This window comes from Cervus elaphus, chromosome 3 (assembly GCF_910594005.1).
Source record: "Cervus elaphus chromosome 3, mCerEla1.1, whole genome shotgun sequence".
In the NCBI taxonomy this organism is placed as follows: Eukaryota; Metazoa; Chordata; class Mammalia; order Artiodactyla; family Cervidae; genus Cervus; species Cervus elaphus.
The window spans coordinates 4,920,378-4,931,960 of record NC_057817.1 but is presented as its reverse complement, the minus strand read 5'-3'; the positions used below and the strand labels follow the sequence as shown (position 1 = coordinate 4,931,960).

General features: G+C 37.9%; 1 non-coding gene across 1 annotated transcript; it reads right to left on the bottom strand.

The window, feature by feature from the left end:
- Positions 1-8,551: 8,551 nt before the first annotated feature.
- LOC122686589 lies at positions 8,552-8,658 on the bottom strand. The gene has a single exon (XR_006338842.1). It is a non-coding gene; the product is annotated as a U6 spliceosomal RNA (small nuclear RNA).
- Between the last annotated feature and the right edge of the window lie 2,925 nt (positions 8,659-11,583).

Here is an 11,583-nt window from a genome sequence, read left to right as displayed (position 1 = left end):
GAGTGAGTTTCCATTTTCCTCCTCCAAGGGATCTTTCTACCCAGGGATTGAACCTACATCTCTTTCATCTCCTGCAGTAACCAGCAGATTCTTTACCACTAGCGCCACCTGAAAAGCCCTGATCATTTTCTTTAGTTGTTCTTATTGTTCAGTTGCTAAGTTGTGTCCAAATATTTGCAATTCAATGAACAGCAGCATGCCAGGCTTCCCTGGCCTTTTCTATCTCCTTGAGTTTGCTCAAACTCATGTCCACTGAGTCAGTGATGCCATGAAACCACCTCATCCTCTGTCACTCCCTTTTCTCCTTGCCCTCAGAATTTCCCAGCATCAGTGTCCTTACTAACTAGTCGGCTTTTCACATCAGCGGGCCAAAGTATTGGAGCTTCACCTTCAGCATCAGTCCTTCTAATAAATATTCAGGGTTGATTTCCACTGTATGATCAAGAATAGATATATTCTAAAAATAGAAAAATTGGGCTTCCCTGAAAGTTCAGCTGGTAAAGAATCCACCTGCAATGCAGGAGACCCTGGTTCAATTCAGGTCAGGAAGATCCACTGGAGATGGGATAGGCTACCCACTCGCATATTCTTGGGCTTCCCTGAATGTTCAGATGATAAAGAATCTGCTTGCAATGCAGGATACCTGGGTTCAATATCTGGGTTGGGAAGATCTCCTAAAGGGCATGGCAACCCACTCCATTATTCTTGCCTGGAGAATCCCCATGGACAGAGGAACCTGACAGGCTACAGTCCATAGGGTCACAAAGAGTCGGACATGACTGAGTAACTAAGTACAGCACACAGCACAGTAAAAGTAGAAAAATAATTGAACCATGTGTTGGCATGTTTGTTCAATGAAAAGAGATGCTAACAGTCATTTATGGCAATAACCACCCTTATGGCAGAAAGCGAAGAAGAACTAAAGAGCCTCTTGACGAAAGTGAAAGAGGAGAGTGAAAAAGCTGGCTTGAAACTCAACATTCAGAAAATGAAGATTGTGGCATTCAGTCCCATCACTTCATGGGAAATAGATGGGGAAACAGTGGAAATAGTGGCTGACTTTATTTTCTAGGGCTCCAAAATCACTGCAGATGGTGACTGCAGCCATGAAATTAAAAGATGCTTGCTCCTAGGAAGAAAAGCTATGACCAACAGAATATTAAAAAGCAGAGACATTACTTTGCCAGAAAAGGTCCATCTATCCAAAGTTATGATTTTTCCAATAGTCATGTATGGATGTGAGAGTTGGACTTAAAGAAAGCTGAGCACAGAATTGATGCTTTTTTTTTTTTTTTTTTAAGAATTGATGCTTTTGAACTGTGGTGTTGGAGAAGACTCTTGAGAGTCCCTTGGACTGCAAGGAGATCCAACCAGTCCATCCTAAAGGAAATCAGTCCTGAAAATTCATTGGAAGGACTGATGTTGAAGCTGAAACTCCAATACTTGGGCCACCTCATATGAAGAACTGACTCATTTGAAAAGACTCTGATGCTGGAAAAGATTGAAGGCAGGAGGAGAAAGGGATGACAGAGGATGAGATGGTTGGATGGCATCACCAACTCAATGGCATGAGTTTGAGCAAGCTGCAGGAGTTGGTGATGGACAGGGAGGCCTGCCATGCTGCAATCCATGGGTCACAGAGTCCGACAGGACTGAGTGACTGAACTGAACTGAATAATGATAATGTCAAAGTCTATATGCCAAGCATATTTCTAAATGCTTTGCATATATTATACCTCATCTAATCCTTGTGGCAACTCTATGTAGTAGTTTCCCAGATATAGGAACCAACACCCAGAGAGGTTTAGTAACTTTTCTGAGAACACAGCTAATAAGTACATGAATACACTCACTGTTACTCTGGATTTTTATGGGTTGTGCTTGCAACCACAAAGCATAAAATATTAACAGTAGAAAGTTAAGGTAGAAATTATCATTATTTGCAAACTAGAAAACCATCCAGAGGAGCAAGTGCTCTTAGCAATATAACTCCTTCTCTAGCCTTAACTCATCCTGTTCTAAAACTTACAGACACAAAGTTATGTCTTCCTTTGTCACTATTCCCCTTAATGGTGAAAGTGAAAGTGTTAGTCATGCAGTCCTGTTGGACTATTTGTAACCCCCATGGACTGTAGCCCGCCAGACTTCTCTGTCCTTGGGGATTCTCCAGGTAAGAATACTGGAGTGGGTTGCCATTTCCTTCTCCAGGGCATCATTCCTACCCAGGAATTGAACCTGGGTCTCCCACATTGCAGGAAGATTATTCACTGTCTCAGCCACCAGGGAAGCCCCATGCCCCGCAATGGGGATAGCTCCAAACAAGATTTATGGAGATCTGGAGAGCATCTCACGCTCTTGGTAAGGCCTTCTTTGTTCTGCAGTTAGTCAGCTTACAGAGTGTTCTAACAGATTAATTCTAATAAGGAAGCTATAATTATAACTGATCACCTAATTTCCCCTAAGAAACCATCACTACTAACCTAATTATTTTCTAGCCTGTTTACTTCAGAAACAACTAAAATCCTAAACTTTCACAACCACCCACATGGCTCTATACATCCCCTAATTGGACCCAAGGTCCTACCGTTTTCTGACTCTCCACAGTCACTGTACTGTTAATAGAAAATCCTTTATATCTTTACAAGTTCTTTCTTAGTGTTTGAATATAATTCTTATTCTTTCAAATTCCATGATCCCCCTCAAACCCTGCTTTTCCCCTGCAGCAGTTTCAAAGGTGTCTGCATTTTTCCTTATGTTCCTTTTCTTTCCATGGTGGTCCTTCTATAATCCCTATACACAGGTCTGGACCAGAGGGAGGGAATCCATTCCTCCTCTGCATAGCCACATCACTGTTTCTCCTCCTTCAGCAAGTCAGTCACTCTCCTTAGTTTATACTATCCACCCCATCTTATTCATGCAATGCAAAGTCTATACACATTCCTGCTTTAACTCCTTCATTCACTGATGATTTAATACCAGGCTCATCATCTTTTTATCACCATGGAAAACTGCAATATTTATATATACAGCCTTTCAAATGCCTGTTTCTCAGTTGTTAGAAGTCCTATTTCCATAATCAGTTTGACTTTCAGTAACATTTTCTCCTAAACTTCATTAATTCCCATTCCCACTGGTAATAAGTAACATTGAAAATGGGTCCTATAATAAAACAAGTTCTAAAAACTATATATCAGTGCTTATTCTTTGGCCTTCACTTATATTTTTCTTTTTTCATTACATATTTTGTTGGGAAAAGTCTTTTTTAAAAAATATTTATTTGTTTGGCTGCACTGGGTCTTAGTTGCAGCACATGAGATCATTAGTTGCAGCAAGGCATGTGGAATCTTTAGTTGCAGAATGTGGAATCTAGTTCCCTGACAAGGTATCAAACTGGGCCCCCTGCATTGGGAGCAAGAAGCCTTAGTCACTGGATCACCACTTTACCACAGGGAAGTCCCTCCACTCACATTCCATTACTTTTTTCTATCTCACTTAGTATACTATCCCATTTTCAGCAAACCATAAACAGTTACGGACCTCCATATCTTTGGGACTTCCATATATTTTGGGTTTCTTGCCAGCTGTCTGGGAAGAAATTGGCTTACTGCCTTTGAAAAAAAAATTTCCCTTGTTTTACAAAGTATGTTCCATGAAACATTACTAGAACAACACTTTTGAACATACTGTCCACCATACTGCTTCATCTTCCCTCCATCCCATTCAAGCTTCACCAGTGTATCTGATCCTCCTATACCCTGGGTCTAGGACCATTTTATAGCTTCCCAGGTGACGCTAAAGGTAAAGAACTCTCCTGCCAATGTAGGAAGCATAAGAGACTTGGGCTTGATCCTTGGGTCAGAAAGATGCCCCTGGAGGAGGGCTTGGGAACCTGCTCCGGTATTTTTGCCTGGAGGATTTCATGGACCGAGTCTGGTCGGCTACCATCCACAGGGTCACAAAGAGTCCAGGGCAACTGAACTGACTTGGCACATACGCAGGGGCTTTCTACGGCCCATTTGAATTGACCAACTTTGACTAATGAAGTATGGATAGAAGTGGTAAATGCCACATTTTGGTACAAATATTAGAGAACCAGTGTGTGATTCTTCATGTTTTCTCAGTTTTACTGAGACAGACACAGAACTACATGTTAGTATGGAGGTGTCTGATATCAAAGTGACACGGAAGACTGAATTAATATAAGGTAGACAGTTGCCTTTTATGGATCCTCATCAGCCTTTGTATAAATTATGTTTCTGTTCTTTTATGCCAATATGATAGTGGAATCAACTGGACTGGTACCTGGAGAATCCCTAACCTGGTTAATCTCAACTCAGTGTATTTGTGCTTCTAGCTGAGAAGCTAAAACATGACAGGAAAAAAATCACAAACTTGCTGACTGGTTTTATTTTAAATTGTGACCATACATCTTAGTTGCTCTTCCTATATTTTCTACTATCTTATCTCTACAGTTTTTTAAGATGACCATTCATAATTTGCCTCTCTCCCAAATCATCCAACTTACCTTATTTTCAGTGTACAGCCTGTGTTCTTATTTTATAAGGATTTAGAAGCTGTGATAAAATAAATGTCGGATTGCTTCACTCCCAATACCAAATCTACCTATCTACCTAAATGAATACCTATGTGTTCTGCTTTCAATCATGTTAAGGTAGAACAACTAATCTTGCTCCTCTCTAAGAAAATCACCTAAAATTACCTGGATCACAGACTCTTCTTTCTCTTATTGGAAGGCTTGGCTTCTGAAATTATCTCCTCTTATTTACATAAATATAATTTTCTTTTATTGCCTCTCTCCTGGCAATATACAGATATGTAATACATATTTCTTAAAAAATAAAAATTTGACCACCTATTTATTCCTTCTTACTATCCTATAGTAGTTATAAAATAATTTACACCTTCACTCCACTGCGACATTTCTATTCAAGCTCACAAGGGAATTATATCTTACCAAAAGAAATGGTTGATTTCAGTCCTCAACTCACCCAACTAGCCAAATTCTTAATTAGATTTTACAAATTTGCTCACTCCCTCCAGGAACATTTTTTTTAAACTTATATTCAGGGACATCATGACCTTACTTCCAAATTGCTATCTCTCCTCAGTTTCTGCAGATTCCTCTTTCTTCACTTAAATTCTAAATATTAGAGTATTATAAGACTTAATTAAAGGTCTCCTGTTTTCCCTTCTTCATGCACAGGCATTCCTTAGATGATCTTATTAAATCCCATGCTTTTCAGTTCAGTTCAGTTCAGTCACTCAGTCGTGCTCTTTGTGACCCCATGAACCGCAGCACGCCAGGCCTCCCTGTCCATCACCAACTCCTGGAGTCCACCCAAACCCATGTCCATTGAGTCGGTGATGCCATCCAACCATCTCATCCTCTGTCATCCCCTTCTCTTCCTGCCCTTAATCTTTCTCAGCATCAGAGTATTTTCAAATGAGTTAGATCTTCACATCAGGTGGCCAAAGTACTGGAGTTTCAGCTTCAGCATCACTCCTTCCAATGAACACCCAGGACTGATCTTCAGGATGGACTGGTTGGAACTCCTTGCAGTCCAAGGGACTCTCAAGAGTCTTCTCCGACACCACAGTTCAAAAGCATCAATACTTCGGTGCTCAGCTTTCTTTACAGTCCAACTCTCACATCCATAAATGACCACTGGAAAAACCACAGCCTTGACTAGATGGACCTTTGTTGGCAAAGTAATGTCTCTGCTTTTTAATATGCTATCTAGGTTGGTCATAACTTTCCTTCCAAGGAGTAAGCGTCTTTTAATTTCATGGCTGCAGTCACCATCTGCAGTGATTTTGGAGCCCAGAAAAATAAAGTCAGCCACTGTTTCCACTGTTTCCCCATCTATTTGCCATGAAGTGATGGGACTGGATGCTGTAATCTTAGTTTTATGAATGTTGAGCTTTGAGCCAACATTTTCACTCTCCTATTTCACTTTACTTTCATCAAGAGGCTCTTTCATTCTTCTTCACTTTCTGTCATAAGGGTGGTGTCATCTGAATATCTGAAGTTATTGATATTTCTCCTGGCAATCTTGATTCCAGCTTGTGTTTTATCCAGCCCAGTGTTTCTCATGATGTACTCCGCATATAAGTTAAATAAGCAGGGTGACAATATACAGCCCTGATGTACTCCTTTTCCTATTTGGAACCAGTCTGTTGGTCCATGTCCAGTTCTAACTGTTGCTTCCTGACCTGCATACAGGTTTCTCAAGAGGCAGGTCAGGTGGTCTGGTATTCCCATCTCTTTCAGAATTTTCCACAGTTTATTGTGATCCACACAGTCAAAGGCTTTGGCACAGTCAACAAAGCAGAAATAGATGTTTTTCTGGAACTCTCTTGCTTTTTCAGTGATCCAGCGAATGTTGGCAATTTGATCTCTGGTTACTCTGCCTTTTCTAAATCCAGCTTGAACATCTGGAAGTTCATGGTTCATGCATTGCTGAAGCCTGGCTTGGAGAATTTTAAGCATTACTTTACTAGTGTGAAAGATGAGTGCAATTATGTGGTAGTTTAAACATTCTTTGGCATTGGCTTTCTTTGGGATTGGAATGAAAACTGACCTTTTCCAGTCCTATGACCACTGCTGAGTTTTCCAAATTTGCTGGCATATTGACTGCAGCACTTTCACAGCATCATCTTTCAGGATTTGAAATAGCTCAGCTGGTATTCCATCACCTCTACTAGCTTTGTTTGTAGTGATGCTTAGGAAGGCCCACTTGACTTCATATTCCAGGATGTCTGGCTCTAGGGGAGTGATCACACCATCATGATTATCTGGGTCGTGAAGATCTTTTTCGTACAGTTCTTCTGTGTATTCTTGCCACCTCTTCTTAATATCTTCTGCTTCTGTTAGGTCCCTACATTTCTGTCCTTTATTGTATCCATCTCTGCATGAAATGTTCCCTTGGTATCTCTAATTTTCTTGAAGAGATCTCTAGTCCTTCCCATTCTATTGTTTTCCTCTATTTCTTTGCATCAATCACTGTGCTTTTAATACATCTATATAACACTGATTGCAAAATTTGCATTTCCATTCTGAACACTTCCCATGAGTTTCTGAATCAGATACGGAATGTCCTGTTATATATCTACATTCAGGTGCCCAATAAATATTTAATGTGTCCTAACCACTTTTCACTTATCCTACATATTCCTAAGTTATTCATCTCTGCAAAAGGGGCCCCTGGCTACACCACTGCTCAAACCAAAATCTAGAAGTCATCCTGATTTCTCTAATTCTCCTTGGACCAGTAGGCAAACCAAACTATGCTCTGATGATCACAGTGATGGAAGAGAAAGAGTGCAAACTTATGGTGCTTCCTAAGGACCAAGCTTGCAATTGGTATTCTGTTACTTCTGTCTACATGCCCACCCAATTGTTTTTGGCCAAAAACCATTGATAAGCTTATAGTTAAGGAGTCAAAATTAGGCCCAACAATTTAACCTCCCAAGGAATATACCAACCATTGGTCAGATTGTTTCTGAGTTAAAATATTATTAGAATTATTAGAATTCTAAACAATAATAAATGATTTATTTTGCAGAAGATTTTAAGTATGTAAAGCATTTTCAAATGCATTGCACAGTTATCCATATTATCTCATTTTATCCTCAGGCACCACTGCAACACAATTTTACTAATGAGATACTAAGGATCATATACGTAAAATGCAATTTCCCAAATCAAACAGTTATATAAAAGCACTGGAATCCACTACTTAGATGCTTAGATTCTAACCATCTCTCCCCTCTTTCTCTGCTGCATCATAATGCCTCCATAACTGATTAAAACAAAACAAATTTGGGTTATAACATATAAATTGCCTACATATGAGCAAATGGTTGCTACTAGTGACAAGTATGTATTCATGTTACCAATAAAACTCATCTTGTAAGTTTCACAGTGATTCTTATAGTCCGCTTTGATGGATGAGGCTGTTACTATTGCATTCAAACCTTTGACAGCACCATTGCCAAATCAATATCCTTTCCAATGGATCATGTAAGAAGTCTGAAAAAGACTACAAAATAAAAACACTTCATACTTTCACAGTATTATCATGATGATACTTGTGTCTAGAAAATACACAGTAAAATGCGATTTGTGTGCACATCAAAAAATTATACTTTGGTTTGCAAAACAAAGTTCTACCCTTATTCTGATCTTTGTCTTAGCAATTATTTAGCAAAACTTACTGGGCTCCTTTTTTTTTTTTTTTCACCACTTGAAGAAGACATGACAATTTTTCTGTAAAGGACATCATTTTCTAATGTAGTGAAAAATGGGAGGGTTGCCATGTTTTAACTATAAAGAAATGTCTGTATTTAACATCAAGTCTGCAGCATCATGAAGAGAAAAGGGATCTCTTATCAGCATACATACACTGTGTTTAGTCACTTAGTCATGTCTGACTCTTTGAGACCCCATGGACTGTAGCCCATCAGGCTCCTCTGTCCATGCGGATTCTCCAGGCAAGAATACTGGAGTGGGTTGCCATGCCCTTCTCCAAAAAATATGGAACGCTTCACGAATTTGCGTGTCATCCTTGCTCAGGGGCCATGCTAGTCTTCTCTGTATCGTCCCAATTTTAGTATATGTGCTGCCGAAGCGAGCACATACATACAACTAGAGGGGCCCTATTGGCTTTCTCCCCAGATCTTCACCTGAACTTTTTGTCTTAGTTCAGCTCTGCCCGCTATCAAGGGTGTTGATCAGGGTCTAAAGACAACTTGCAACTGTGGCTACAGACACAATGTTTGGAGGCTTAAAAATTTGCACCAAATATTCAGGTTTTTTAATTTAAAATTTTGCTTTCTCTTTTAAGGCAAATTTCATTCATCATGCCACAGCCTTAACTCTGCTCCAGAATGCAATTCACAAAGTTTCTTGAAAATTCTTTTTAAGTGTAGTCAAATCCATGATTTGAAGTTTCAGTCATGTTCTGTTTCCTGTTATTTTCACATACCTACCAAGTGTCTGACACCTGGTAAGCAGCCATAAATAGTTAATGAATTAAATCAATTAATGTGTGCAGTTTTCATAAGGAATAAGGAATGAGCACAAATGTTGCATAAATTATTATGCTTTTATGAAAGAAAAATTACAAAGGAAAATAACAATTTAAGGTTTCAACATCTCTCTTAGATATCATGCATTACAAAAGTTAGAATTCTCAAAAAAAAAAAAAAAAGAATTCTCAAATATATAAAAGAAATAAACAGTTTCCTTGAAGGGAAAATGTAATTACTTATGAAACTTGGAAAAAGATATAAAACATATAGCTCTCATAGCACTGTTGTATAAGATGACTCTAGCAGGAAAGAAGAAAACCCAGAAGAAGGAAAAAAATTCATAGATCTATTTTATAACAAAATCAATAATAAAGAAAAATGTCTGTAAAAGCAAACAGTTTTGAGAGTTGAGTCAATCCACAACAAATGGGGAAAAGTTGAAGGAAGCATCAACTTTTCACAGAAAGATATATATGTGTGGATTTACATCTTACACAGATAAAATATGTTGCTTTTATAAAAAGATGAGTACTTGAAAACTAAGGCTTGGATCCTATATCAGACACTGCTTGATTCAATAATTTATGACACATCCTTTAAAAATCATGAGCTAACTTTTCTCATGTAGAAAATAAGTGAAACAATTAATTTCTAACCAAGATTATATAACTATACAAACCCTTACACAGATATACCTTCAAATTTACTTTCTCATTTGAAGATGTCTTCTCAATATTATAATTTGCAGGTGAGATAATAAATTTAAATAAATGTATTAAAATACCAGAAGTCATTTCACAGACATAATGTAGCTTTGTTATTTTGCTTTTACATAAGAATATTTTAACCTCCATATTTTCAAAGAATGAAGGTGAGCTTTGTTTCAAGAAGCAGTACTATTATCATGGAGTTAAAAGGATATTTGTCAATGGCTTCTGATCATTCTTTCAATAGAACCTGAACTCTCTACCTACCTTACAGATTCTTACATAATCAGACCCTGGTTTCCCTATTTTTCAATTTATAATGTGTCTCTGTTGCTCTATACCTTCTAGAAAACCTAATATTCTCCTGGGAGTCTAAATTTTGCTGAACTTATTCCTATTTTAGGAACTTGCATTAGTGTTTCTTTCACCTTTGATGGCTGACTCCTACTAATCACCTCATCCCTGGGGAAGGGCATGACAACCCACTCTATTCTTGCCTGGAGAACTCCCTGGATAGAGGAGTCTGGCAGACTACAGTCCGTGAGGTTGCAAAAAGTTAGACACGACTGAGCAATTAACACACACACAAACAATCACCTCATCTGAAGTACCACCCAACAAATCTATCAAATCATCTTACTTTAATCTTTTGTAGAATACGCATCACCACTTGAAATTTTTCTGTCTTCGTTTTTTTTTTTTTTTTTTTCTTATTTATTGTTAACCATCTTTTTCTAGGATTTATCTCAGGAAACTTACCTTTGTTCTTTATCACAGAATACTGTATTTAGAGAGGTATCTGGCAGAGTTACTTTTCAACAGATATTTGTAAAATAATTTTAGAGAACTTTCAAAATGAACACTACTATTGATAGCTTGGACTAGAGTTCCATAGATGCACTCTTTGTCCAGATACACAGCCCGTTTCCTGGACCTGGGTCCTATGACCTGTCTACTTCACCATGCTAATCAGCACTAATTAACTCTTATTGGTTTTCTTGCCATAATGCTATGTTCAAATTTACAGCAAGCATCATAAAGCTACCATATTTCTATAAAGTCGAGAAATATTTCCAGTGTTCTAAGAAAAGAACAGCTGTCCTGCTGACCAAATAAAAAAGAACACTGACAAGTTGATCTGGATCAATCATCACCTCAAGTAACAGAAGCAAAAAGTATGTGTATAAAAGAAGTACCATCAGCCGGAAGAATCCAAATGGCATCCAAAATTCCAGATGAAGTGACATCAGAAAGAGTTAGATCAAAAGGCTTAATGATTTTTATGATTTCAAAGTGTTGTTTCTGGTAGCTTCAACACAGGCATTAAAAAAGTGAACAAAGAATGTTCACAGTTTCGGATGGATATTTAAAGGCAAGATAAAAATCTATACTAAAAAGATATTGGCTAAATAGTTTAAGGAAAGCAGTCATCTCGTGTAAGGAAGAAACAAAAACATAGGTACTTATTCAATCACTTTGAGTGTGAAGGATAAAGGGGAAGGTTAACAATCGCTAAAATATTTTAACTTAAGTCTGCAAGAGTATCAAACTCTTTCATAACATTTAATAATTTATAAAACCAAATTATTTTCATTTGCAAATTTAATACTGAATCTTTTGCAAATGATATTTTTATTTCTCTTTTAAAAGATGAAGATAGTCACTTCAGCTCTGATATATAAAGTTTGGAGATTACCACTCCTGTCCTTATAACAAGAAAAAGCCAGTTGATAATAATAATAATAAACTCTTCTTGGACGCATCAGAGAGCTAAGGTCATAGAACAAAGAGCAACCATGAAATTTGGAGAGAGAGGCACATC